This window comes from Typopeltis vanoorti, chromosome 24 (assembly GCF_054136105.1).
Source record: "Typopeltis vanoorti isolate ZY-2024b chromosome 24, IOZ_Tvanoo_1.0, whole genome shotgun sequence".
Classification (NCBI taxonomy): Eukaryota; Metazoa; Arthropoda; class Arachnida; order Uropygi; family Thelyphonidae; genus Typopeltis; species Typopeltis vanoorti.
The window spans coordinates 21,643,066-21,670,930 of NC_143572.1; the positions used below are offsets into that span (position 1 = coordinate 21,643,066).

Genomic DNA, 27,865 nt, shown 5'->3' on the forward strand with positions numbered 1-27,865 from the left:
AGACCATTTTCCACTCCCAATTCGACCTTGCTTGTAACTTAATGTTTTTATAAAACGCCCTTCAAACAGTTGCATTATTGGCATTCAAATTTCAGTTGACAGTTATAAAAAATATTTTCAAAAAATAAAAAAATCGTTTCGAATGGTAAATTTTAATTATCAATTACAACAGGAGGGAAAAAAATTAATCATTATTTATTTATTTCGAAGATAATCAGACCATTTCTCTCATGCCAAACATATATAAACAACTAAAAGCAAAAATCCATTTCATAAGTGAATCAAGTCCTTTTTAAACCAACGAGAGATGTTTTTTTTTATTTTTTTTTATTTGCATTTTATTCTTTCCCCGCAACCATTTTCACCGTATTTTCCTTCGCTTTTATACAAGCTCGTCTTGCCGGCAAACAGGGTGAGTCAGCAGCCGAATCGATTGTTTCTTTTGAAGTCCGTCCCATGCTTTCGTAAAAAAGAACATTATCCTCGCGCGCGCGCACGCACACACCAGCTATGTAGGGCGTGCATAACTCTATACACGTTCCCAAAGAAGCGAACAGGAGTTGGCAACTTGTCTATATACATGAGGATATTGAATTCGGTCGCTGCGCCGCTTGTAAAGTGAACATGCATGCCATACCTGGTGACAGCCAAATACACAAATCGTTAAACAGAGATATGAAACTCCTGCATAACAGAAACGCACTAACAGTCGAGAGAGGCTACTTGGTTTTACTTGTAACGCTTCTAGATATGTTCAATAATGTTTGCTGTTGCTAGGAAACCGCAACTTATGGCATGTGGCATATTTTTATTAACACATACAGTGATAGCTGCTATGGCTTAGCGATTCTGGAAAACTTGGAAAGATCACGCTAATCTTTTATTCAGTGGTAGGGATATGCATTTTTTTTTTTAAATCTAAAAAAAGGTTATAAGTTTTTCGAGAGACTCGAAAATTTCAAAATTCAAAGGTTTCTTTTCCATAGTTTTTAACTGATTCTTGGAATGAAGTGTTTCACTTATTCTAGCGGAAACGGAAGTTCGTCATGGAACGCGAACATTTTTGCTTCCCAGGGCAAGTGTTTCCGCTTAATTACAGTTCTGTGAAGCTGCCTTTCTGCTTACCGCAAAGGAAGGCTGTTTTAGGATAATTACTATTCAGTAAACAGTCTCTTTGTTGGTCTTTTCAAAGAAATACTCGCTTTCCCCCCAAAAAACCCCACCCACAGAAGGATGGACCATCACCTCTTTAGTTCTAAACGACTTTCCGTCTGAAGTCCTTTTTGGCTTATTGCCAGGTAACCCCCCCCTCACCCCAAAGTGTGAAAGCCCCCCCCCCCAACTCGCCTGGTGTACACAAACCATCTCCGACATGCCTGGGTATGTCGTTTCATTTATAAATTGTGGGAACGCCGAGTTTTCAATCCACTCGCCCATCTTAGATTGGAACTATCCAAGTGAAAATAAGGGTCCTTGTAAAATTTTATAAGTAATAATTCTATTTTAATATTTTTTAAAAGTAAATTTCTCCCTTGTAAAAAAAATAATGTCTATAACACAAAATACAGGAAGATTGGAGGATGATTTTGTGGTCGGAAAGATGGGAATGGTTTACCAAATAATATGACGCGATGTTATTATTAGCATCACAGCGCACGGGTTTACCACGCATTGAAATTATTAACAAAGACAATACATGTACCAACAGAGACTTAACATTAGCTTGTATTACAGGCAATTTACGTTAAAGGAATCTAATGCTATTTTATTTGGTTAAGAACACACTACCAAATAATGCGATATTAATCTAAAATCGTAGTGAGCTGGAATATTTCGAATTTTGCTTATTTTATAATAATCACAAAGTTTTGTAAGCATTTTTAAACGCCTACGGAAGGGTAGACTGATGTATACCACGTGACCCAATTTTCGTTTGTCTCTCGGAAAGTATTTTGTGATAATAATTAACAATAAGCTATTACAAAAGTTAGTCCCATCTCTTCGATAACCCACTTCCCCTATTTTTCGAAAATGGTAACAGCCCGTCAGTCCACGCACACGTTAGCAGACGGCAGCACTAAGTTTTCACGCAGCACGCAGCTGCGGTGAACTTGCTTTGAAAGGGCGACGCTACCTCTGTGTGTCTTGTATATCTTTGTGTGAGCGGGTGGGATGGAATGGCCTTTGGGTTGGTTGGTTGGATAGAGCGTGCAAGCGCTGCCGTGCCTTGCATACCGCAAGCTGCTGTCATTGCCTCTCTTTTCCCCTTATTCTCTCCCCCCCCCGCGCGCTCTCTCTCTCGCTGCTGCAGTCAAAAGTTTCATTATGAATTCCTCCCCCCACCTTCCATCGCTCGTTTTCCCCGCTAAAAGTACCGTATATAACTCAGTGGGATGATGTGAGCAAATAATTAGATTGGACCAAGGAAGCAAGTCTTTTTCTGTTGTTGCTTTTCTCAGATGTGGTCCAGAATTCTTTCAGGCTCTTCTTAATTTTAGCCTTAAATGTTTAACATTCTCCAACTTCGGGTTCGAGTAATTAAGAAAATTTTTTTTTTTTTGATCTTTTCTCCCAAACCGCATTGGAAGATTAATTTGGATTGCGTGATCGGGAAAGGAGGTTGGCGTGCGGATGTTTACTGTGCCTTTTATGTGTTATGAGTCCGCTTGTAGAAAATTGCCACGAATTAAGATGCAGAGTAAAATATTATTGTTCAGAAAAGTATATTTTCTTGCACGAAATGATGTTTTCTTTTCTTTTTTTTTTTTTTTTAACACTTGGCTGCCGCTCCATGAGTCAGTGTTGTTATACTTGAAATCAGAGAAAACCAATTTCGCCTTCTTCCATTATATGTAGTATACACAGGTTTCCTCTTTCTAATTGTATTATGAAAGATTTTAAATCCCCTATCGATAGGGATAGGAACTAAATCTACGCTACAGACATTTTAGAATACATGAAATTTTGATAATTTAACTACTATTATTAACCCTGATATTCAAGTTATTATAACTTTTTGTTTGTGGCACGAATCAAGTTATCTTGAAAATATATTTGGTAAATAGGTTTTAAAACATTTATTTATTTAGAACCATCGGACACATGATGAATTCACGTTTTCAAATGCCCGTATGGAATTGTTTATAGGGCAGGCTTAGTCATGCGCATTAGGTAGCAGTCGACTTGTTTTAGTTCTAATTGCTATCATATGTCATTACAATAAATAATCTTCTTTCTCGTAAAAAAATTCGAACAAATCCTACAGTAAAAATAGGATACTTCAATAAACAGTATTATATAAGATATCAGACAATAAAAAAAAAATCGGATATCTTGTTTATTGCGATTTGGTGTATTATTAGTTTAAAAATAATGTTGCTAATATAAACTCAAAAACATATGCGTATTTAGTGTTGTAATTATTATGTTATGGTTAGTGTAATACTGCTTAATAAATATACTAGAAAGACTTGTTGAATTCGCAGAAGAAAATAACCTCTTTATTATGAACAGCTTTTTCAAGGAGAAAATCAACAGAAAATGGACAAACCTACAATGAAATATACTTCATCCTCTCCAACAGAAGATATATAATAAATAATACTGAAGTGCTTAATAGATTTAATACAGGAAGTGACCACAGACTAGTAAGGGCAAAAGTATGGATCAAGAAAAAATGGGAACGAAATAAGCTCATAAGAAAAAAGTCCAATTTAGTGAATCTACAAAACCTGTACCACAATAAAAGCTGTTATAGAGAATCACTCAAAAATGAACTAAAAAAGTTAAACACAGCTACTACCATCGATGATGCTAATGAAATCTTAACAAAATGTATCTTGAATTGTGCACTAGAAATAGGTGGTGTAAAAAGGCACCAAAGAGAGGAAAAACTAAGACAGGAAACCTTAGATCTGATGAAGAGATATGAAAAGTGATTCGGTAAAATAGAATATGCGGAAATTTGTAAAAATTATACGTAAAAGAATTAAACATGAAATTAGATCGTATAATACTAGGAAAATTAAAGAAACAATAGTAATATGAAGGTCCTAAGACGAACATTATCAGTTGGAACAAAGGAAATAGCTGCTGTAAGAGGAAAAAATGGCGAACTTATAAAAAATAGAGATGCAATAATCAAAAAAATTCAGGAATTTTAACTGAACTCTATGAGGACAAAGACTGGGACATCCAAGAATCATCTATGATTAACTCGAGTGCGGAAGAACACGATGTCCCTGAGATCTTACAAGGTGAAGTGGAAATGACACTGCAGGAAATGAAGAATGGAAAGGCCCCAGGAAAAGATAGAATTATGGAGACTTCTTAAAACTGGGAGGAAACTCTGTTATCAAACAGCTGACTAAACTCTTTAATAAATGCCTAAAACAGAGAAAAATTCCAAAAAATTGGAACAATTCTTTTCTAATATTAATTTTTAAAAAGGGCAATAAGGAAGAAATTAAAATACTATAGACCTATAAGCCTACTCCCCACCATATATAAAGTCTCCACAAATATTATAAATAATAGAATGAAATCTAAACTAGAGGGAATGCAGTTTTGTGAACAAGCTGGATTTAGAAAGAATTTCGATACTTTGGACCATATTCACACATTAATACAGCTCATTGAAAAATCAATCGAATACAATAAACCCTTATGACTGGCCTATATAGACTACGAAAAAGCATTTGATTCAGTTAAAACATCTGCAACACTAAAAGCACTCGAAACCCAGGGAACTGAGAAACCATATATTGAAACACTAAAACATATTTACAATAATGCAACTTCTGTAATTAAATTATATAAATAAAAACAGTGAAAAGTTCCCAATACAAAAAGGCATCCGACAAGGCGACACCATATCTCCCAAATTATTTACAGCTGCACTAGAGGAAGTCTTTAGAAGCCTTGATTGGGAAACAAAAGGAATAAACATAAATGGAGAAAGGCTGCATCATCTGAAATTTGCAGATGATATTGTCCTAATAGCAGATAATCTTGAAGATCTGGAAGAAAGGCTAAATCAACTAAACGAAGCCTCCAGAGTAACTGGATTAAAAATAAATAGAAAAAAAAACAACAAAAATAATGATAAATAAATACATAAACCATAGAACTGTCAAAGTTGAAAACTATGAAAATAGAACAAGTTACTTCATATGTATATTTGGGCCAATTGTTATCCTTTGAGGAGTGCCAAAGAAAAGAGATTGAACGAAGAATTCACCTTGGATGGATGGCTTATGGGAAAATGAGAGACATATTCAGAAGTAACATTCTATGAGTCTACAAAGGAAAGTTTTCGACCAGTGCATGACCTGTCGAAAACAGTGCCTGTCCTAACATACGGAGGAGAAACATGGACTTTAACAGAAGCCCTAAACAAAAAGCTGAGAACAACACAACATCGCATGGGGAAGTATGCTAAAAATAACATTAAGAGATAGGAAGACAAATATCTGGTTAAGATCTCAAACAGGTGTCATGGATATTGCAAAATACATTAAACAGGCTAAATGGAGATGGGCTGGCCATATTGTCAGATGGTGACGGGAGATGGACTAGAAAAACAACAGAGTGGAGATCAATGGATGGAGCAAGACAAAGAGAAGACCGAATTGCAGTAACAAATTGCAGGAGTGAGATGGATGGAAAAGACAAAAAACCGAGTGGTCTGGAAAATCATGGGAGAGACCTTCGTCCACCAGTGGACAGAACCAAAAGGTTGAAGAATAAAAAAACGCCAAGAACTGGCAATGAAGGGGGGGGGGAATACATTCGGTCTATAAAGTAGTTTTAAAAAAATGGCCTTTTGTGAAGTATTAGATTACGTACCAACAGCTATGTTTATTATAAGGAAAATCTTTGCTCTTTCCCTGTCGACAAAATTTCAATCAAGTTTCATTATAATTACAAACCATTTTAAATAATTACAATTCGTTATCGCTTTGTTTGCAGTAATTATAAATAATTCTGTTCCAACACATGCAGTAAACATTGCTGAACGTATTTCAGTTTAGTTATGTCACCTTATGCGTTTTTGTTCTTCCTAGCTTAATGTGTTGAAAATTCTTTTTTCACTGAACTCAAGTAAAGCCGTTGGAAACCGGGGGCGGGAAGCCTTCGGTTATTTCGTACGTCATTACTTACAGCCCTCAAGGGAATCAAACGACCTTCAGTAACTTGCTACTTCCACTTTGTTTTAGAACAAAGAAAACAATGTTGTAAAAGGAATATATTGGTTGTTTACAAGTAAAGCCATTCCAGGTGCAGTACCACTCCTTTCCATTCTTAAGGGTTTAACCAGAGTTACCAGCATTGATTTTTCTAGCCCGGATATTAATATATAATACAGGAAAAAATGTAGGCACCCATATTATTGCTATTTCGCTACCAGGATCATTTTTTTTGGAACTGTTTGCTTTGGTTAATATTCTTTTGTTCATTATAAAACGATATTTTCTTCTCAGGCCTGAAAATTAAATATTATTCTCTCTGTCGGCACGATTTTTTAATGTAAATATTTTTAGAAATGTTTTACTAGCGCTGTGAATGCTTCTGGTGGCGCCACTGTTTTGATTACGTAACCAACATGGTTGCGATAGTCGTCTGTTTGTATTTTAATACTTGGAATGGCTTCTTTTATATCTAATTTTTTTGAACTCATTTCTCTTTTCTAGTCGTAAGTACACTTTTAGGCTGGCGTATTTATATTTAATTCGGTGCCATTGAATTAAATTAGGAAATTTGAATAACAAAAAAAATAATGTAACTCGAGTCTGAGTGCATACAGATTATTATATATTAGATTAACCGAGAGTGAAGCCATGTATTGCCATATAGATTATGCTAAATACAGTAATAACACGATTGCCTTCTACGTGACACGGATTATTAACTACGCAACCTTTTCATTAAATTCCGGTTCTTTTTTCAAGAATACATTAGCAACAGAGTTTTAAGAGGAAAGTTATGCAGAAAATAAGCAGGTTTACCTTGGTGTCTTTAGAATGCTAATAGCATATTGTGAGAGCCTTAGATAATGTCTATGTAAGAATTGAAAGTGATCTGAGTGCAGTATATACTGGAGTTAGTTCTCCAAGGTCTTCTTAACCCACTCGTCATGTGAGTGTGTGTAATAGGCATGTTGCTGTGTGCTGACACAGAGTCATGGCAGATATACACACACACACATCTTTCGTAATTGATACATTCTGCTTAAGATATGTTCACGTGTCTTGACCGTCGGCATATTGTGATAAACTTCTGATAACTATCGTATGACGCATTTACCATCAAGTTTTTAATGTTAGATTCATTATTATATTCAGAACACTCTCTCTTATATTTTTCGTTATTTAATTATGTGTAGTGTAACATTATTTGCTATTTTATTTACTTACACAGTTGTGATTTCAAATCATCATCATCATGCGTATCAAGGATTTAGGCCTAGCATGGTCTGTTCCCGCCTTAGAAGTCATCGTTGAATCTTTTAAGAGGACGTCCTGGTTTTCTTTTTCCTAATGGCTTGTATTTTAAGGCTTGTTTTGGTAACTTTCTGTTTGCATTCGTTGAACGTGTTCCATCCATTTATATTTATATTTTTTAATTTTTTCTATTACTGGTTCTTGGTTTAATTCTTTCATAATTTCTTTGGTGATCAAATAGGGTATACTTTGCAGTTTTTCTCATAAACTTCATTTCTGCTGTTATTAATTTTTGTTGGTCTTTTTGTTTTATTGTCCAGATTTCGCTTCCATACATTAAGACTGGTAGGGCTAATGTATTGTATAGTTTTAGTCTGGTTTGTTTTTGAACTAGGTTGGGTTTAAATATAGAGTTAATTACACCTGTTATTTTTAAATATTTTGCAATTTTTACGTTTATTATCTTTTTTCATTTTCATATGTGATCATACATATGAAATTGAAAAAGATATAAACGTAAAAATTGCAAAATATTTAAAAATAACATTGAATTTAAATATATAGTGTAATTGCAGACGACTCGCCTGAAAAATATTTCGACTAGGAAAAACAACACAAAACAAAAACATGCAAAGAGAACTGTGAATTTAATCATATTAAATTCCGAACTCATTTCACAATACGAATTGCACGAACAGATGTTAGTAATCAAGGAAGTTTCCGTTTTGCCAATAAACAGCTACTTTCTTTTCTTTTCTTTTGAAATTACACTTTAATCCGATTACAGAATAAGATTTAAAAGCTAAGTATATTTATAATCCACGCGAGTATTACCGATAAACTTATTTGCTTTTATTATGAGGTAATCTCAAAGCAGAATGAACGTAGGTTGTTGATATAACTTTTGCTTTCAGTATCTAAATCTAATTTACTTGTAAATTGGTCATAATTTCCTTCGTCGAAGGAAATAATATGCGAATTGAAATGGTGTTTCTGTGTGCCATTTGAAATCTTCTATACCATTACTTCACTTATAGGCCAAACGATTTATGAAAATTAACTATCGTTAACTTAATGCTTTCGTCTGCAGGCAATTTTAAATATTTATCTAGAAATGTTTGTCGGTTTTAATATTTAACTTTTATAATGACTAGTTTGATCCATGTCAACATCTAAAAACTTCTCATTTAAAACTGGATTCCGTATGCTTTAAATGCACTAGTACAAAAATTCACTTTATATTTTTTTTTTTTGCCTAAAAAGTTTCCGCTGAATTTCCAAGAAAATTCTTTTCAACAACGAAAACTAAAGCCGGCAGTGTCGAGAATACATTACGCTATCGATTTCCCGAGTAAAACTTGTTTTTGCTGTTACAAGTTAGATGAACTGGTATAGTAACGCCAGGAACTGAAGAGTTTTGAGTCCCCTGCAGGAGGACAAAGGTCTGTATTAAGCTGCCAGCCAATGGACAAGTTACTTTCTTAAAATTCGCCATTTCATTGGTTAATGAGTAAGCCGCACGCTTCTGCCAACAAACCCGCTGTATGATGTCCTTGGGGAGAACAGCACAGAGCGCTTGGTAGCGTGCAGGGTCGTCGAGGCTGTTGTGCTCCACTTGCGTTCGCTGCCTGGAGCAAATGCGTGTTCGCCATTTATGTACAGATGATGGAGGGAGAAAGGAGGGGAAAAAGAATTTAGAGGGAGAATAAGAAGTGCTGGGAGGATAAAAGGTTCGCTGGGCGGTGATTTTTTTTTTTTTTTTTTTTTATATATTTATTTTTTATACGACATCTTTTTTTTTTCTTTTTAAATTCTAAAGTTACCAAGCTTTAAATTAAAAAAAAAACGCCAAAAGAATACCTAACAACTTTGAATATTTTAAAGTTATTACACATTACATCAACCAATCCAGTTTAACGTTTACGTTAAACTGGATTGGTTGATGTAATCTAACTTTTTGATTGCAAACAATTCTACAACAAACGTTCAGAATTAAAAGTGACTTACTTACCTATCACTCTTATAGTACTAAATTGTTTTGTCTTCTTTTCGCGAGAAATTATATATTCGAGAGGAGTTCTTTTGTCCAAAGTGGATGCGCTTTCAATAAATTTATTATTATTTTTTTTTCAGTGTGAATTTTATAATCTTTATCTATCAATATTTTCTTTTTGGTTAATTATTTTAGGTGACTAACTTATAGTAACCGCTATGCAGGGCCGAATTTAATGCTTCTATCATCCCTTAAGTTGTAACTTTCAAGGCCCCCATCTGTACTAAGTAAATTTTATGTTAAATAACTTTTCGGAGATCCATATAATGATGTGAGGCCCTAAAATGTAACTTGTCCAGCTTATGTATAAATCCGCTATGCACTATGGGATGAATATTTCACCTTTCGTTGCAATGTATTTTCATATTTTATCATAAAGCTGTATCGAGCCTCTTTGATGAACCTAACAGTTGTCAGATTACTAAATATTTTAAATCTTTTTTTTTTATAATCTCTTTTAAGATGGGTGTTAAAAATTGCTAGATCAATAGAATAATCCAGGATTTAATACTCTACCGATTTCACCCCTTATGAACATTTCAATTAGCTACTCAAAAATTATACACTTTTATTTTAACTCGGTTTATTTACACGTATACTTGCGACTTCTTTTAAATATTTAGTTCCTTTTTAATATTATCTGCTCTACAACATACGAAACGTATCTAAATGTCATCAAGTTTGTGCGAAAGATATAAAAAAATAAAGTGAAATAAATCATTCCCATCAACGCGGAATTTCAGAAAAAACTGTTCCACTACAAATCAATGGATTTTACCAGTTAGCCCTTCACAATAGTGAAACATGCTAACAGCTATCGAATGCTTCCATAGCCAGCAAGTTTTATCGTTTTGATAATATGTCACCAGTAGCCACAGCCACACAATCAACTCCCCCCCCCCATCCTCAACTTCACGAGACATAAGGGCTCTCTCTCTGTGATGAATCTTGGCAGCCACCGCTTTTCAGCCGTTATCCAATGAGAGGCCTAGGTTTTGAAATCCAGTACTCTGATTGGTTAGTATCTCCTTAGTTTGCTCCCTAACTCTGTTTCCAAGCGTCTTTGGGCTTTGCCGCCGCCGTGATAACGACCGTCTGTATCGTAACTCCAAGTTGAACGACGGTTGTTCGGGGAAAAAATGTGGAACAGCTAGGTTGCATGTACACACTCACACATCACTGCAACCAACTTCTTTTGTTTCGACATTAACTCTACTCTACAGCTCTGGGACTTGTAATTGATCTCTGTTGACTTACTTTAGTTTACTGTTCGTAATTTATTTTCTAGATTTGACCGAAATCTCCTCTATTCTACTTAAGTTGTCAAATCCAGTGTTATTCCATTTTATCAAATTTTTTTCTAAAAATTGTCTCATTCCTTTTAGTGCTGTTAAATTTCCCGCAAAAAAGAATCATAAATAAACATTATTTAATTAAAAACAAACAACTAGACTGGAAGAAATCAATCGTCATAGCAATATAAAATACAACGCCATATATATAACCTTTCTTCAACATAGAAATAACTAGAAATCTGACTTTATGATTCACATTGCAAACAAATAAACCTACCGATAACATATGCACTTGTGGCAGACGTTACCGGGTTGTGAAAGGACAACCAGCCTATTCATGCGGAACTATAATACAAACTAAATTTAGGATTTTTCATCTGTCACACACACACACATATATACTGTATATTGAAAAATCTGTATGCAAATAAATATATTTATGCGTTTTTCCAGACACGCTTTTTTATATCTGGAAGTGTTTTTTTTTTTTTTTACCTTTGAATGCATCAGTTCATTCTATTTTTAGAATAGACAACAAAACGTAAGTGTTTGGTTAGTTGCACTTGGTACTTAAAACAGGAATAAGTTTCATTTTAATATTTTGAGTTGTAATATTGATTGCCGTTATCATTAATACCACTCATATGTGGTATTTAAAATAAATAACATAATTGATATGCAAATTCATAAATTTACATTTTGTTTAAGTAAATAACATTCTTGTGATTTATACAAAGAAAAAACGAAAATAAATATAACTATCGAAGTAGTTTTTACACCAAAAAGTTACGGTAGCTTACAGCTCAGTATTCTGAACAAAAACGATTTTCTACTACGATTGCTATGGTGCTGCCATCTATCATTCGTGAAATCAATCATTAAAAATATTACCCTCGAAACATTTCTATTAGAAAAAAGTAGGTGTACTGAAATGCTTACTTTTTTTTCTTTTAAATAATGTTCTAGGTTTTATTTTTTTACTCGGAACATATTATTTTTATTCTTTGCTAGTATATTTCCTACCAAGAGAAACTATCTTGTTTGAACAAGCCTTGCACAGTACAAACAAACTTATATTTGTTTAGAGTTATGCATTTTTCTTTTGCCTTCCTAGATAAATGTAAAATACAAGTTACGTATTCCTAAATATGTTTTTTGTAGACAGTTTCAGATCAATGGAAAATTATCTTACAGCAGCGAAGTATATTTTTACAGAAAAAGATTTAGAAAAGTTTATACTATATCATCTTTGCTCTAGCTCAACTGTAAGTGGAATTTCATATAAAATTACTGAAATCTGTATGCCTCGGCTTATAGCAGGGTATAATATATTGTAGTTGTGTATTACTAGCAAAGCAAAGACAAGGGTTTGTAGCTACTATCATAGTTTCTAAAAATGATCCACTTTACATTTTATTTATTTAAAGATGGTTAAATAATAAAGGTGGTTATGCATTTCGCGAAATTGTCGTAATAAATGGTGCCACCATCGCGAATGCTATTGGGCTGCATACGAATACATTAGTTTATGATTGTAAAGCGACCTCTATTTTAATTACTCTGCATACTAGCATTAATAATAAAATTGTCGTTTCGTAGTACTGTACCTTTTTACCCAAATCATTTTTGAAGATGATACAAATCTTCTATTAAAAAAAAGAATAATTAGTGAATTTTATTTACAGCTTAAAGGCTGTAAATATTAAGAAAATGTTTTCTTCATATTAAGAAAATGTCACCTAAAATCTGAGATTTTAAGGATTTAGTATACCTGTAGTACTGCATATTTTATGCAAATATCGGTGAATTGGAGATAAGAATTGTAACTTTGTTTAGATTGAATACAACTTTTTATTTTTTATGGAACATTAGTTATAATGGATAAGCAGTATTGAAATAAATATGTGACTTCACTTTGTCATAACTACCTTCGTCCGTATGCTTATAATTCTATCCGTTAATTTCTTCTCATAGAGTCCTCTCTTCCACTGCGGGATCTTTCCATACTTCGTGGTTGACTTTTTATTTTTTACTCGAAGTTCTTTCGCGTTGTTGGAGGCGTGCAGCTTATAACAACATCCGTTGCAAAGTGGTGATAATGGGAAAGTTCTTAATCCAGGGGGCACATGCGTTTACACTGCTGGACTGTTGGGAAGGTCCATTGATTGTCCGGCATCTGTTAAAGTAACTGCTACTCAGCCTTATCCTTAAAAACTTTCTTTCTATCTGGACATCACATGTAATAGTGGACGAATTCTTATTTTAAAAGTATGCAGCTGATGCTCGTCTTTCACAAGGCTTTGTTCCCTATATATATCTGTGCAAAAGCAATACACCGTTTAGCTGATGACAGTACACTGTACCACGTAAATCACCAAAATATCAACTTCTGCAGTCCTAGATTCTGATTTCCAAACCATTCTTCAGGAGGTAGGTATAGATAGTTTAATTTCAACGCTAAACAAACCACATTTCTGCTTTTATCTTCCATCCCACTCCCCGACACACACATTCTTCAATTCTTACTCTTGATCACAACCAAATTTCTAGACAAGATGTCTCTCTTTTTTGGGGATCTGACATCAAATCACTTAATATAAAGTGATATAAAACACATCACAACTATTGTGCCCTCTTAGCACCCAGAAAATTAGGCTTTCTCTTTAGCTTAAAGTGTTACTTATCCTCTGAACAGCTGTTAGTTATATACAATCACAAATCTGCCCAACCATTGAATACTGTTTTCACATTTGGGGTGGTGTCCTAGATCTCTCATCAGTTCACTGTACCTACTCTCGTACACATCTATTCAGTTTCTGCTCCTTGCATCTTCTAAATACTTCCATGGCTGCTGTACATATGAACTGGTATCAATAATTTCTCCACCCTCTGTTAAATCCGTTGAAACGTGAAGCAACTACTTATCAAGCACTCCACGATTCATCTCCTAATCCACAGAACAAATTCTTCCATCTTTATTCATCTATTCTGTTGCTTCCCCCTGGAACAGTCTCCCATCTTATGTACTTTCTAAGGAATACAATCCATAACTCTTTAAATCAAATGTGTACAGATTCCTTCTTGCCTGATTTATGAACTTTGGGAAGACCGTGTAATTTGTGCGAACAACCAGCTAACAGGATTTTCGTTTTAAATATGCAGAAATTCTTTTTAGCGAAGTCTGCCTCCTAATCTCTCTTTCTCCGAATTTAAAGCGTTGAAATCATTGAAAGATAACAAAAATTTAATTAGTACTAAAGCTAACAAGGGAAAGGCTGTTATTGTTCAAAATAGAGAAGAATATGAGAGAAAATATCTTTTTTTTTATTTCGAGACTATTCAACTTACAGACTCCTCACATCTGATCTTACTCGCAGTCAACTAAACAAACCTAATTATCTTATTGATAATGTTTCTATTTGGGATGAAGATTTTTTAAAAACAAGCTTAAACCCCTCTTTGGTCATCCACCTAGATTGTATCGTCTTCCCCAAGTTCTTAGACTGTATATGACGTCCCACTTTTAAAATTTCTAAATTCTTATCTAAATTTACTTGTTACTTTAACTAAAAGAACTGCTACTTATATAAAAAATATTTTGGATTTTAAAAATAAAATTGCTGAGCTTCATATTGACGTTTCAGATATTATGATTTGATTTAGATGCTATATCCTTGTTTACTTAATCTTCATTATCTGACATTATTGAATTACTTCTAGAAGAATTTCCTTCAGATATTGTTAAACTATTTGATTTTGTAATGCAGTCTGGTTATTTTTCCTTTAAAAACAAATTGAAGGAACAGCTATAGGCAATTCTGTTTCTCCTATTGTTGCCAATTTCTTCGTGGAACACTTCGAACAAATGTATTTTTGATACATTTCACCCATGTGGATGATATTTTTGCAATTTGGAATGGCTCTAATTCTGATATTTCTGAGTTGTAAGAAAACCTGACTTTTTTCTTGGGAAGAAGAAATTCAGGTTCTTTTTATTTACTTTGCATAAAGCATTAACTAACTGAAGATAATTGGCTGAAAAAAAAGCTTAGAAAGTCAGCTTCATAAGACAAATGTAACATCTCGTATGATTGAAAGCTACAAAATTAAAGAATGGAAAACATGTCATACCACACAGAAATCTAATGGGGGAAAAAATGCAATCTTCAGAACTTCAAAGGAGATAACAAAATTGTAATCTGAGTTATTACAGATCACACGCAAATCTTATACAGATCCCTACCCTATTTTTTCCAATATTGTGTATACATAAGAAATGTGGGCATTTCAGGGTTTTAAAGGAAAGGGATATGCACTAATTGTAATTTTATTTATTTATTTATTTATTTTAGTATAGGACGCATAGTTTAGAGTCAATCAATATTGCCTATGAGAACATCGATTATTTGCAATTGGAGCATCTGCGATATTAAAGAAATAGAGTGATGGTGAAAGGAAAGCCATAAAATAGGTAGACCATATAAACTGGTGAAAAAAATGATAGACAAGTGATGGTGAGGGTGTGCATTGTTTTCGCCCTGGATTCTCTCAAACAGGAGTTAATATGACTAATATTGGGGAAGACAGAAGAACGGGCTCTAGATAATTGTAAGTGTTTGATGGGAAAATGTTCTTTAGGTACTCAGGTATGAGTAGGTTATAGGTAAATAACTGCTTGAATTTGATCACATGGATTTTATCAAGATGGTGAAGTTGTACGATTTCAAAAGTTTGTGTAATGTTTGCTATGAAGACTGTGAGGATAATTTTTCAATGCATGGTGGATCGGAAAGGCCTTAAAGTTATTCTTGGGAATTTAAAAAATCAGCAATGGAATGAGAAGTGTATTTTTCTCATGAAAAATTGTTAGTGCAATTTCTGCAATGGGAAATTTAAAGAAAGGTGTAATAGGACTGTGTGAGCTAAAGTAGATGTCATGTGAGAAGTACTGGAATTTACATGGGGTTTCACTCTTATTAATTATAATTATAAGTAGGTATTGTGTAACCGTTTGTTAATGCTTTTGCATCCATAGCACTCATCCAGAAGAAAGACAAGTCTATTCACTGACAAGAAGGAATCTTTTCTAGTCTTTTTTTTTTTTTTTTTATGTTTCTTGAGTTATATGAAGTTTGATGCAGGAAATAGCGTTTTTCCTCCCAGAAACTCAGGATTTCAACTCCGCAACTTTGAAAAAAAAATAATACACTATTAGTACCTACTATATTAGAAAAGCACATCAGCTATAGTTTAGGAATATGAGATCAGCAATTATTTATCTGCTTATACTCCCACACCAAATTTTTGAAATCACTGGTCCATGTGAACTTAATAACTGGCAGTAATTATTGATTGAGATCAATGTCTACAATTTTCTAGAAAGTTACGACTGAAGAGTTCTACTTACTCCCTTTGGGAAACAAAACGTGTTAGATCATTTATATAATAATAATATGTTGATGACATGCCTATCTGGCACTGTGGAAATTGCATTTGTCTGCATAGTGCTAAACCACCGATTCTAGCCACCAATTAGAAAAACTATATCTAGGAATTTCTTCAGCTGATTCCGAAGTTAGTTCATCTTACCACAGACAAGTACGGTTTTTGTTCCCAGAAAACTGTTTTTTTTTTTAAAAAAAACCAGGAGCTCAAAAAATTGATCACACAACTCGCACTTATTTCAGGCATAATATACACACAGCTGCTAAGATTTGGGACTACTGAATAGAGACAATTGTCTACCATAAACTCCTCTTTGAAAGTAGATTTATGGATAGCCTCAAGCCTACTATCACTGATTGTTAAAAGGTAGAGCCAGGTTTTTCAAATATTCAAAAAAAGTTAGTTTAGACTAGAGTCACTTTGAAATAAAATGCATCACAGGATTTAGTTCATTCAATTAGACGTTAGCAGATTTTTTTTTACAAACTTACCATGCATACACAGTGTGCTCGTGAAGTAATGAGACAACAATTATTATATCAAAACAAAGAACTATATTTGGAATTGTCAATTACAGAGATTCAAAATAATCTCCCTCCAATTCCACACAACGTTTAGATCTATCGTACAGTTATTTGAAGGCATGGTAGAAATCCTGAATGGGAACCACCTTCATTATCTGGGTCACACTGCGTTGGATGTCCTCAATGTCGCTGAAGCGCTCCCCTTTCAAGATATTCTTCATCTTTGGGAAGAGGGAGCCAAATCTGTTGAATAGAGGCAGGGCTGGCAGAAGCGGGCATGAAGAGCATGCGGGCGCTGCCGCCAGAGCACCGTTCATAAGTTCATTTTTAACAAACAAAATTTTTATCATGAAAACAAAAAATTCTTAGAATGATCAATGTTAAAATAAATAAGGCCGGATACACCGAATAAAAATGTTAAAAAATTGTATATTGCCGCCTCTTTGATCAGCCGGCTGTTTACAATTTTGCAGCGAGAGCAGGCTAAATGCTTGCCTGCAGAATGTTGTGTCTACTGCAGTTTATCTAAAGTGAAATGGTGAACGGTTTTTTATGTGCAGAAACGAACTTTCGTACAAAACATTTGTTGCTGGTTAACCAGTCATATGGTACGCATCTCAGTAGGCTACTGACAGTAGCGCAGTGCGGACTATTATTTCGTGTCTGTGTCGTGTTGTGTAATAATTTCTTGTGGTATAAAATAGAAATGGAATCAAAAATTTTTAAAAAGTTATCCGGTGCACAAAATCGTAAGCGTCATGCTGCGAAAGAAGCAGATATTAAGAAACGAACTGGGGCTCTTAATAAATTTGTTAAAATATTAAAATATTCTGATGCAGATTGTAATCAACTCGATACATCAGAAATCAGAGTTGAAGAACTGTTTGTTACATCATCCAGTTTGCATGAAAGTACTATTGCAACTATTGAAGAAGATAACAAGACGCATGATTTAAGTGAAAAACAGTTAGGAGAAGATTTAGTTGTAATTGACCACGAAACTAACACATTGTTAGTCTCTATAAATTTAGAAGATCCAGGTGAATGGGGAAATATTTATGAAAAATTACGAGTTGTTTTAATTGAAATGGGGCCTGTTCAAAAGAAAAATATAATATATCCCAGAAATACATATGGTCATAAATTTGGCGACACGTATTATAATAGAAAAATGATAAACGGTGAGCTCGTGCCAAGAACATGGCTCATTTATTCCGAAATTTTAAATTCTGTTTTTAGCTTTTGTTTGAAACCTTTCAAGTAGTCTTGTAGAAGGTTATAACGATTGGAGAAATGTAAGTACAACTTTGCATAGACATGAGACTAGTTTAACTCGCATGAAAAATTTCTTAAAATGGAAGGAACTTGATAAAATTTTAAAAAACAAAACTACTATTGATTGCCAGACTCAAAGCATGTATGAAATGGAAAAGAAACATTGGACGAGTGTTTTAGAACGCTTGATTGGAATTATAAAATTCCTTGGTAGCCAAAATTTAACTTTTCGCGGATCACCTTATAAATTATATGAAAGGAATAACGGCAATTTTTAAAATTAGTCGAACTGTTTTCGAAGTTTGATCTGTTATGGAAAATCATGTTGAAAGAACTCTACAATGAAACAATAAAGTACACTATTTGAGTCAAGACAGTCAAAATGAAATATTGGAAACTTTAAGTAACGCAATCAGGGATGCAAGTTTATTATCAATTCGAAAATCTAAATATTATTCCATAATTTTAGACTGCACACCTGATGCAAGTAAAACAGAACAAATGACCATTATTATTCGCTTTGTTTCCTGTGACAATGGAATTGTTGAGATCAGGGAAAACTTTTTAGGTTTTGCAGATATATCAGATTCCACAGGACGTGGTTTGTGTGCAACAATAATGGAACAACTGGAAAAATGGAACATTCCCATTGAAGACATGCGAGGTCAAGGGTATGACAATGGGGCAAATATGAAAGGGAAAAAATATGGGCTCCAAAATTTGCTTTTGAACAAAAATCCTCGAACTTTTTACGTGCCATGTGCTGCTCATACTCTAAATTTAATCATTAACGATGCAGCCAAAGTGAATGCAGATACAATTAGTTTCTTTGCAATTATTCAAGAAATATACAATTTCTTTTCATTCTCTTGCAAACGTTGGGCAATCCTTTTAAAGTTCGTAAAAAAATTAACATTGAAACAGCGATCAGAAACGCAATGGGAAAGTAAAATTAATGCAATCCACTCTCTACGATATCAGTTAGGAGAAATTTACGATGCACTTTTTGAAATTTTAAATAATGACAATTTTAATAAAGAAACTCAGCATGAAGCACAAACATTGTGTGCTAAAATAAAGGACTACAAATTTATTTGCCCTCTTATAACTTGGCGTGATTTACTTAACAGAATAAACCCTGTGAGTAAAATGCTTCAAGACAAAAATATGAACATTGCACTTGCTTTAGAATCTATCGAAAACTTAAAAATATTCTTACAAGAGTATCGATCAGATACAAATTTTAAAGAAGTTCTAAAACGGCAAAAGAACTGAGTGAAGAGGTGGACGAAGAAAAAGAATTTAAAACTGGTACGGAAGTCCGGCGACAAAAGAAGACACGACAATTTGACTACGAGCATCATATAGAGCTTGTATAGATTACTAAATTAATAACGAAGATTTACGAAAAAATTGTGACGATTTAGAGATTCTCTTGAAGGACGGCGACAATAAAGACGTAAATGCAATAGAACTATATGACGAGTTATGTGCTTTCCGGGATATTTTTCGGAAGGATAATTTAAATATTCAAAACCCTTTCGATATTCTTAATTTTATTGCGTCCAATAATTTATCTTTCCCTAACTTTTCAATTGCTTTAAGAATACTATTAACCTTACCTGTTAGTGTAGCGAGCTGTGAACGTTCGTTTTCCAAGTTGAAATTGATTCAAACCTACTTGAAGAACAAGTATGTCACGAAATAGGCTTGTTAGTTTGGCGTTGATAGCTATTGAAAATGATGTGTGTGCGGAATTAGACGTTAAGACCATTATTTCTAATTTTATGAATATGAAATCAAAAACCCTAAAATTTGAATAAAAAAAATTTCAAGTATATTTATATAATGTAATTTATTTTCTGTTATTATGTAAAGATTGTATTTTTTGAATACTTATATTAAATGTTCGAATTATTTTCTTATTTTCTCATCTATCTTGAGTTTCTTTTATTTTTCTGAAAGATAGTTCCACTTATAAAAATTATTAAAAAATTTTTACAAGTTACTAAGAATTTAGTAACTTGTAAAATGCAAGAATCTTTTAAAACTTTAGTTCAAATAAATTTTAACTTTAATTAAAATTCATTTTAATTTTGTTAGCGATTCGGGTCGGTGAGAAGGCTATATATAATCCCTGTATCATTATATTCAACGATTGAAGTGAAGTGGCTTTATCAAAATTTGCTTTAACTTTTGAGAATTTTTTGAATATTTGGGTTTTTAACGATTATCCTGCTTAGTCAACACCCCCGGTTCGTTGCATTTAGCGAACCAACGTGTGGCTGTTCTGTCAAAATTTATTTAAGAAATTTGAAATAATTTCAATTTTTATTATCGTAAAAGAACCACACACGCCCGGATCGTTTCAGGGGCGCTTAGATAGACATTGCATACGGGCGACAAAGACCTTAGCGCCGGCTCTGAATAGAGGGAATTTTCGATCACACAGATCGACTTTGAAGCCAGGAACTGCTTCACAAACTGCGCGGCGCATTTGTGAAAACTGTTCTTTTGACTGTACACTAGTGACCTCAGGAACAAATTCTCGGTGGATAATCCCAGCACTGTCGAAAAACACAATGATCATTAAACGACCCAAGTGATCTCAATCAGAGATTGGCTGGCCAAAGGCTATAACTAATTTAAGTGGCCACAGTGAAGAGAAGGCTCAACAAGTGCTGTCATCTCGTGTTCCGAAACTAACACAATATTTTTAATGACTGAAATAATGTGGGTTCTACAGTCGATTTTATGGAACGAAAAACTCGGGTTTCCGGGAGGGAAAAAACCTTTCCCATGCTAGAATTTGACTAACTCGGTAACCGGTCGAAACTGGAATCGAACTGACGGCGCTTTTTCTTCGAGTAGCGCTGAGGAATGCAAACACCACTTCCACTGAGCTACACAAACTAATACGGTAAAAAAATCATCTAACGCCTTTTATTCTCGTATAGGGAGTATTCGAGGCTGTTTTTTTTTTTTTTTTTTTTTTTTAGCCCTATGTAACTTTTGACACTGAGTGGGCAGTTCAATCTCGGCCAATCAGAAATAGCTGGCCCAAGGCCTTCACTAATTTAATCAGCCCGCAGTGAAGAGACGGCTCAACAAGTACCGCCATCTCAGGGTCCCTAACACAATATTTTAATGCCTGCAATAATGTGGGTTCTACGGTCAATTTTCTTGAGTTTCTGGGCGAAAAAATCCGCTCGCTGTGCCAGAGATTGGCTAACTAGGGAACCGATCGAAAAAAGCTTAGAAAAGTTTCTCTAGTCGGCGACTAGACTTGAACTTAAGTGTCTATCTTCGGGTGGTTTAGCGCTGAGGAATGTCAAGAGTTTCAGTTGAGGAGTGCAAACACCACTTCCACTGAGCTACACAGGCTCAAGATAATCTCCGCTAATATGTTAAAGGATTTATTATTATTATATTTATTTTTTATTAAATTTAAAAATTAAAAATCTCTGAGAAATCCTTACCCCAGATTGCTTATGCACATCCAGCACAATCGGTGGTGGGTGTCAAAGATGATTTTACAGGGTGTCCCAAAATTCAGGCAAGAAGTAATTTTGATAGAAAGCACAGATTTTTAATTAAAAATTGTAATTTCTTATTGATTCATAAAGTATACAGTATAGGGTTATGCATGGAATAGCATATCGGGTAAATGGCTTCCACGGCTTTGCTGGCACATACGCACTCTTTTGTCGAAATTTTCCGTAACCGTTTTGCATAAATGTGGCTGAATTTCGTTAATACAGCGCTCAATTTCCTCCTTCAAGGCGTGGGTGGTCGTGGGCTTGTTGGCATGAACCTTAGACTTCAAAATACCTCAAAGAAAAAAGTCCAATGGCGTTAAGTCACATAATCTGGGCGGCCAATTCTGATCACCAAAACGGGAAATTACACGACTAGGAAATGACTCATGCAGTAATTGAATTGTTTCTCGGGCTGTATGGCATGTGGCACCGTCTTGTTGAAACCACATGTCGTCCACATCCATATCTTGCAATTTAGGCACAAAAAACTGGATTATCATGTCGCGATAGCGAGCACCATTAACTGTTATTGCCTTACCAGCCGCATTTTCGAAGAAGAATGGACCGATGATGCCTCCAGCCCAAAATCCGCACCAAACAGTGACACGTTGTGGATGCATTTGTTTCTCAACAATCACTCGTGAATTTTCTGAACCCCAAATGCGACAATTTTGTCGATTAACGAAGCCATCAAGATGAAAATGAGCCTCATCGCTGAAGATGATTTTGTTCGAAAAATAAGCATCCACTTGTTGTTGTTCCATAATCCATTCAACGAACTCTCTTCGCTGTGTGTGTGTGTGGTCAGTAGGCTTCAGTTCTTGATCCAATTGAACTTTGTAAGCATAAAGATGCAAATCTTTCATGAGAATACGCTGTAGAGAGATTCTCGAAATGCCCAATTCAAGACCACGGTGCCGAATTGATGTTCCTGGACTCTCAGCAACACTCTCATGAACTGCTTCGATGTTTTATGTTGAACGACTTGTTGAAGGACGGCCAGAGTATATAAGATCACTAATTGATCCAGTTTCCTTGAATTTTTAAATCAATCTTTTCACAGTTGATGAAGTTAAATCACTATTCTGACCATATTTTGTACGAAAATTGCGAACTGTAGCTGCCAAACCTTCATTATTTTTAAAATATTGCTCAACAATGAAAATGCGTTGTTCTTTCGTGTAGCGCTCCATTTTTAATAACCCTGAACTGTCAGCTGTCACACTGTCTTTTTTTTTCTCGTTGGCAACACTTTACCGCACAAATAGCGCTAAATTTAAATCTTGCGTGAATTTTGGGACACCCTATAGCTTGAGTATTGAAAACCGGATCTGATGTCTGTTTTGATTTTAGTTTCCCCCATATTCCGAAGAAGTATTTCGGAATATGGGGGAATCGATCTCGCACAATTTATGCACTTATTTATCACTGTATATATTTGATTTAGAAACACTCTTTTCAGTTGTGTTTATTCCGGATTTTTGGATATAATATATGGAATAAAATCATTAAATAAAATTAACGTGTCTTTGCGTTTGTTTATATTAGTATCATGAGAGGGCGCTACATATTTTCCACGTGTTTCTTATGCCGTAAGACTTCGGATGCTGTGCTGAATGTTATTATTAATAATAAATGTTGCCGAAGTTTTATTTATGATTAATAATTATAAGCGTTTATTTATATCCCTAACTGGTTATAAAAAATCCTGGTGACTATTAATTTCACATAGTAAGATAATATCATAAAGTAAGTGAAAATTCTGCTAAACAAGGTTTATTTGTATGAACAACCGATAATTGTTTGCCACTATAGTTTTACTATGTTACCCTTTAAAAGCCAACGCAGTTAGTGTTGATTTTTCATCTTGAAGTTTTTTTTTTGTGTTACTTGACTTAAGTTCAGGTGAAGTCGCCGACTAGAGAAACGTTTCTAAGCCTTTTTTCGACTGATTTCCTAGTGAGGAGGGAAATTGCACAAAAATTAGGAACCAAAATAAGACTGAGCTATTAGAGGAGAACTTTTGATACATTACAGTGGCAATTTTCCACATCGTTAGGTAAATTGTCATTGTCAAGTACTTTGAACTTTAAATTTCATTTAATTTCTTTACTCATTTTACAGAACTTTTCGCAACCAAATCACATAATAATACTTAAGCATCATACTTCGCAGTGATAAATAATTAACAAATTTGTTTTATTTTAATTTTTATGATTTTATGAATTTTAAAATCTCTTGAGATTCTTTGATTTTTAAGCAGTACTTTGCAATATGACATCCTACATATAATATCACAGTCACATGTCATATTACCCACCACTGCACACACAATGCAACATTATCTAAGCCTGTCACAATCTTATCGAAGAGTGTGAAACATGCTATATGTATAGTTAATACATATAGTTATATGTATTAACTGTTTATAGTTAATATATATTATAGTTAATACATATACCTTTAATCCATGGCAGAATCATCTGTTTTGATCTATTGGTTTTCTTAATTATCAGCATAACCAGCTCCATGCGTGAAAAACAACGCAATTTCATTATTTGACTTTCATTGTTTGACTAGAAGACTACTCTATTTAAGGTGGCAAGTCTGAATTTTATAAATTATGAAATACTATTGTGTACTAAATAAATGTTATGATGCAGAAATGTTTTTTAAGGTGAAATCGAAATGCCAGAGACATTAACTCCTCAGTATCAAAGTAAATTGGGGGAGCCTCAGCAACAGGTGAGACATATTGACTGTTTGCCACTATTGTTTTACAAAACCAATCCACATCGCAAGGTTCCTTCCACTTCACTTCAAATAGGTTAGTCTGCTTATTCACTCTCAAAATATTTCCATTTTCCTTTTACTCTCATCCTTTATCTTATTTCATTTATGTAATAAGATAAAGGATAAAATACCAACATATTCAACAATGTTAAGTGTCTAAATTACCTTAAGTTATAAATATCTTGATGTTAAATGTCATCATTAACAATATCATATTGTCAATGTAAGTGTTTATTGCATGTAAGTTCACCCTTATAAATATTCATTATTTCTTTGTAGCTGAAAGAGAATACTACTTATGTAAGAATCCATTTATTAATGCAATATGTGAAATCAGTATAACTGATAATTGTATTGAATTACAATAATCAGATATACTAGTACTTTCAGTTCATTACTTTCATTGATAGAATCATTTCACAGCTTTAACCAGTGGTGAGCTATAAGGGGCTCGCGTGAGCCCTTTGTTAATTTTTTCTCATATTTGTGAGCCACTTGTTCTTGTTTAATAATCTTGTAGAACTAGAAAATACCACCGTGGAATGTATACATGCTATTATAATTGCTACTTTAAATTCATATGGATTTTCTGATAACTATATAAAAAATCATTTCATTGCATTTTGTTCCGATGGAGCTAGTGCAATGTTAGGAAACAGATCAGGTGTTGCAATCAAACCTCTACAAAAATTTCCCAACATTTGATTTGGCATTGTGCTCATTGTTTACACTTAGCATTAGACGATTCGATAAAAAAACATTAAAGAAATAAATCATTTTGAAATAGTTATGGATAAATTATATGCTTTTTATCATCAATCACCAAAAAATCAACGAGAATTAAATACGATTGCAAAAGACCTTGGTATCGAAATTGTAAACATTGGCCGTGGACCACGATGGGCAGTTTCAGTTTATGAATGGCTCTTGCTTTGTGAGAAATTACCCAGCTTTATGCAAGCATTTTGCATCGAACGATAAGTATAAGGGCTTTTGAAACCGATTTCTCAATTTGGAATTTTTAAAAGATCTAGCATTAATGATTGATACATACAGGAATTATCATATCTGTCAGAAGCTCTACAAAGTTGCAATACAACGTATTATAAGGGCTAAGTTAGGCCCTTTTTTTGCTCAACGATGCGAGCCCTTTATTAAAATTTCCATAGCTCACCACTGGCTTTAACTATCCGAAAAGTATAAAAATAAATTTGTTATGGTGTAAATGAAATATAAGTAATATACAAGCAGGAAATATTTATTTTAGTACCTTAACTGATAAAATTTCTTACCTTATTCCTCTTCATTAGGACTCACCAATTTGTTTACTGTCGATGGTATATTTTTTAATTGCATATATTTTAGTCAAATAAGATAATACTGAATATGATTTTATACTTCTGTCAGAGCCAGTTTCTCTTTGCAGCGTTTAAATTTATTAGCAATTCCATTGCTTTTATTTATTTCGTTGCAATTCTTCTTCTCTTCCATCTAAGATAGGTTGAGTCTTCTCTTGAGCAGGATCTTCCAGTCTTATCTATTCCTTGCTGTTCGAAAAAGTTCCTTATGTTCTGTATCCCAAGATGTTCTTTATTAATTTCAGCCAGGTAATTCTTGGTCTTCCAGGTCTTCTTTTTTTAGTTGGAAAAGTATTGATTAGGATGTTAGGAAGTCTATCTGCATCCATGTGTACAGTGTGGCCAAACCATCTCAGTTGTTGTTTTCTAATTTTTTCTATTATTGTCTTTTTATACAATAATTCTTGTCTGACTCTGCTGTTGTTCTATTTAATTTTCTTAAGCATTTCATTCCAAATGCCAGCAGTTTTTTCTCCTCTCTTTTCTTAACTGTCCATGCTTCTGCTCCATAGGTGACTGTTGGTATAATTATTGCTTCATATAATTTGATTTTGGCTTGCTTAGATATCTTGTTTGTTTTCCAGATTTTCTGTAATTTTCCCATGGTGGTCTATCCTATTGCTATTCTGTGTTTGATTGTTTTGAGTTCATCTATTGTTTCTGTTAGTTTTGATCCAAGATATATGAAGTTGTCTACTTGTTCTATTTGTTCTCCATTTAGGATGGCTGTTCTGTTTCTCCCTATTTTCATCACTTTTGTCTTTTGTATATTTATTGTCATGTCATATGTTTTACAGGTTTCGTTTAGCTTGTTTATCAACTTTTGCAGTTCATTTGGGGTTCTTGCAATATGGATGAGATCATCTGCATATTTGATATTATTTATGTTTAAACCATTGACATTAATTCCAGGCTCATTGTCTATTGACCTCTTTACAACTTCTAGATATATGTTAAATAGGCATGGAGATAATAGGCATCCTTGCATTACTCCTTTTTGGATCTCTATGGGTTCTGTTGGGTGCTTAAGGGTCAAAACTGTATAACTGAGAGGAGACCTCCATATAGCCTTTAAAGGACTGCGGAGAACCGATCAGGGCTTCTGACCTAATGTCCAATCCTCACCTTTTCGTGGTGCACTCTGTTGGGTATCTACCTGGATACTGAACGAATGAGGATGGGCTGGCAATTTGGGATTTAGCCGACCAAATTGTATTCTTATTGGTTAAACCAAAATAAAAAATGATGGTACAACATGACAAAATTTCATGCCGGCTGGGGCGTCGCCTGGTTAAACAAGGCTCCAGTTGCTTTCGCCAGGGAACCAGGGCGAACAGCGAAAAGTCAGCTACTGGAACAAATCTGAAAACAAACCCCAACTCAACATCACCAGAGTTAAAGAACGGTACTATCAACATAAGAATCCTGAATAGCAAAGAAATGGAGCTAGCTGAGAAATTAGATAAGTACCAGATCAACATAACAGGGGTGACTGAAACAAAAAAGAAAAAAACTGGTGAGATCTTTCTGAGCAATAAATACAAAATGTTATATTCAGGCAATGACAATCAAGGAAAAGGAGTAGCAGCCATAGTATTCAACACAGAATACAAGGCTAATCTTCTTGAATGGCAGTCAGTCTCAAGTAGAGTGATGTGGGCAAATATGAGAATATGGAATTGGACAATGAGACTTATTTGTGCCTATGGTCTCACAGACAGTTCTACTAAGGTAGAAGTGGAGGAATTTTTTGAGGCTTTAGAAAAAGCAACTGACACAATGAAAAAGGAAAAGTTGGTCCTTGTTGGGGATTTAAATAGCTGAGTAGGAAATGATTGTGAGACATACAAAAATATTTTGGGAAAATTTGGAGAAAAGAGCAAAGCTAATAATAATGGCAAATACCTGTTGGATTTCTGCTCAGGACATGGACTGGTTATTACTAACACCATGTTCCAACATAAAAATGTGCACAAATTCACATGGAGAGAAGAGGCAAGGAATAAGAAAAGTCTCATTGACTGTTATTGTTGATAGTGATGTTTTCTCCCTGATGCAGGACACCAGAGTGTACAGAGGATTTGAAATTGGAAGCGATCACTATTTAGTCTTGAACAGGATAAAATTGAATTTCATATTGA

General features: G+C 34.1%; 1 protein-coding gene across 2 annotated transcripts in view; it reads left to right on the forward strand.

Moving 5' to 3' along the window:
- The first annotated feature begins 23,168 nt into the window (after positions 1-23,168).
- The window catches only part of LOC150092991 (protein LLP), a 35,891-nt gene continuing 31,194 nt past the window's right edge, over positions 23,169-27,865 (forward strand). The window contains exon 1 of one of the 2 annotated variants that reach the window (XM_090413849.1): positions 23,169-23,322. The gene's annotated coding sequence lies outside the window, so the exon portion shown is untranslated. Of the gene's footprint in view, positions 23,323-23,351; positions 23,633-27,865 lie in introns of those variants that run through there. The other variant, XM_090413850.1, reaches the window with a different exon arrangement.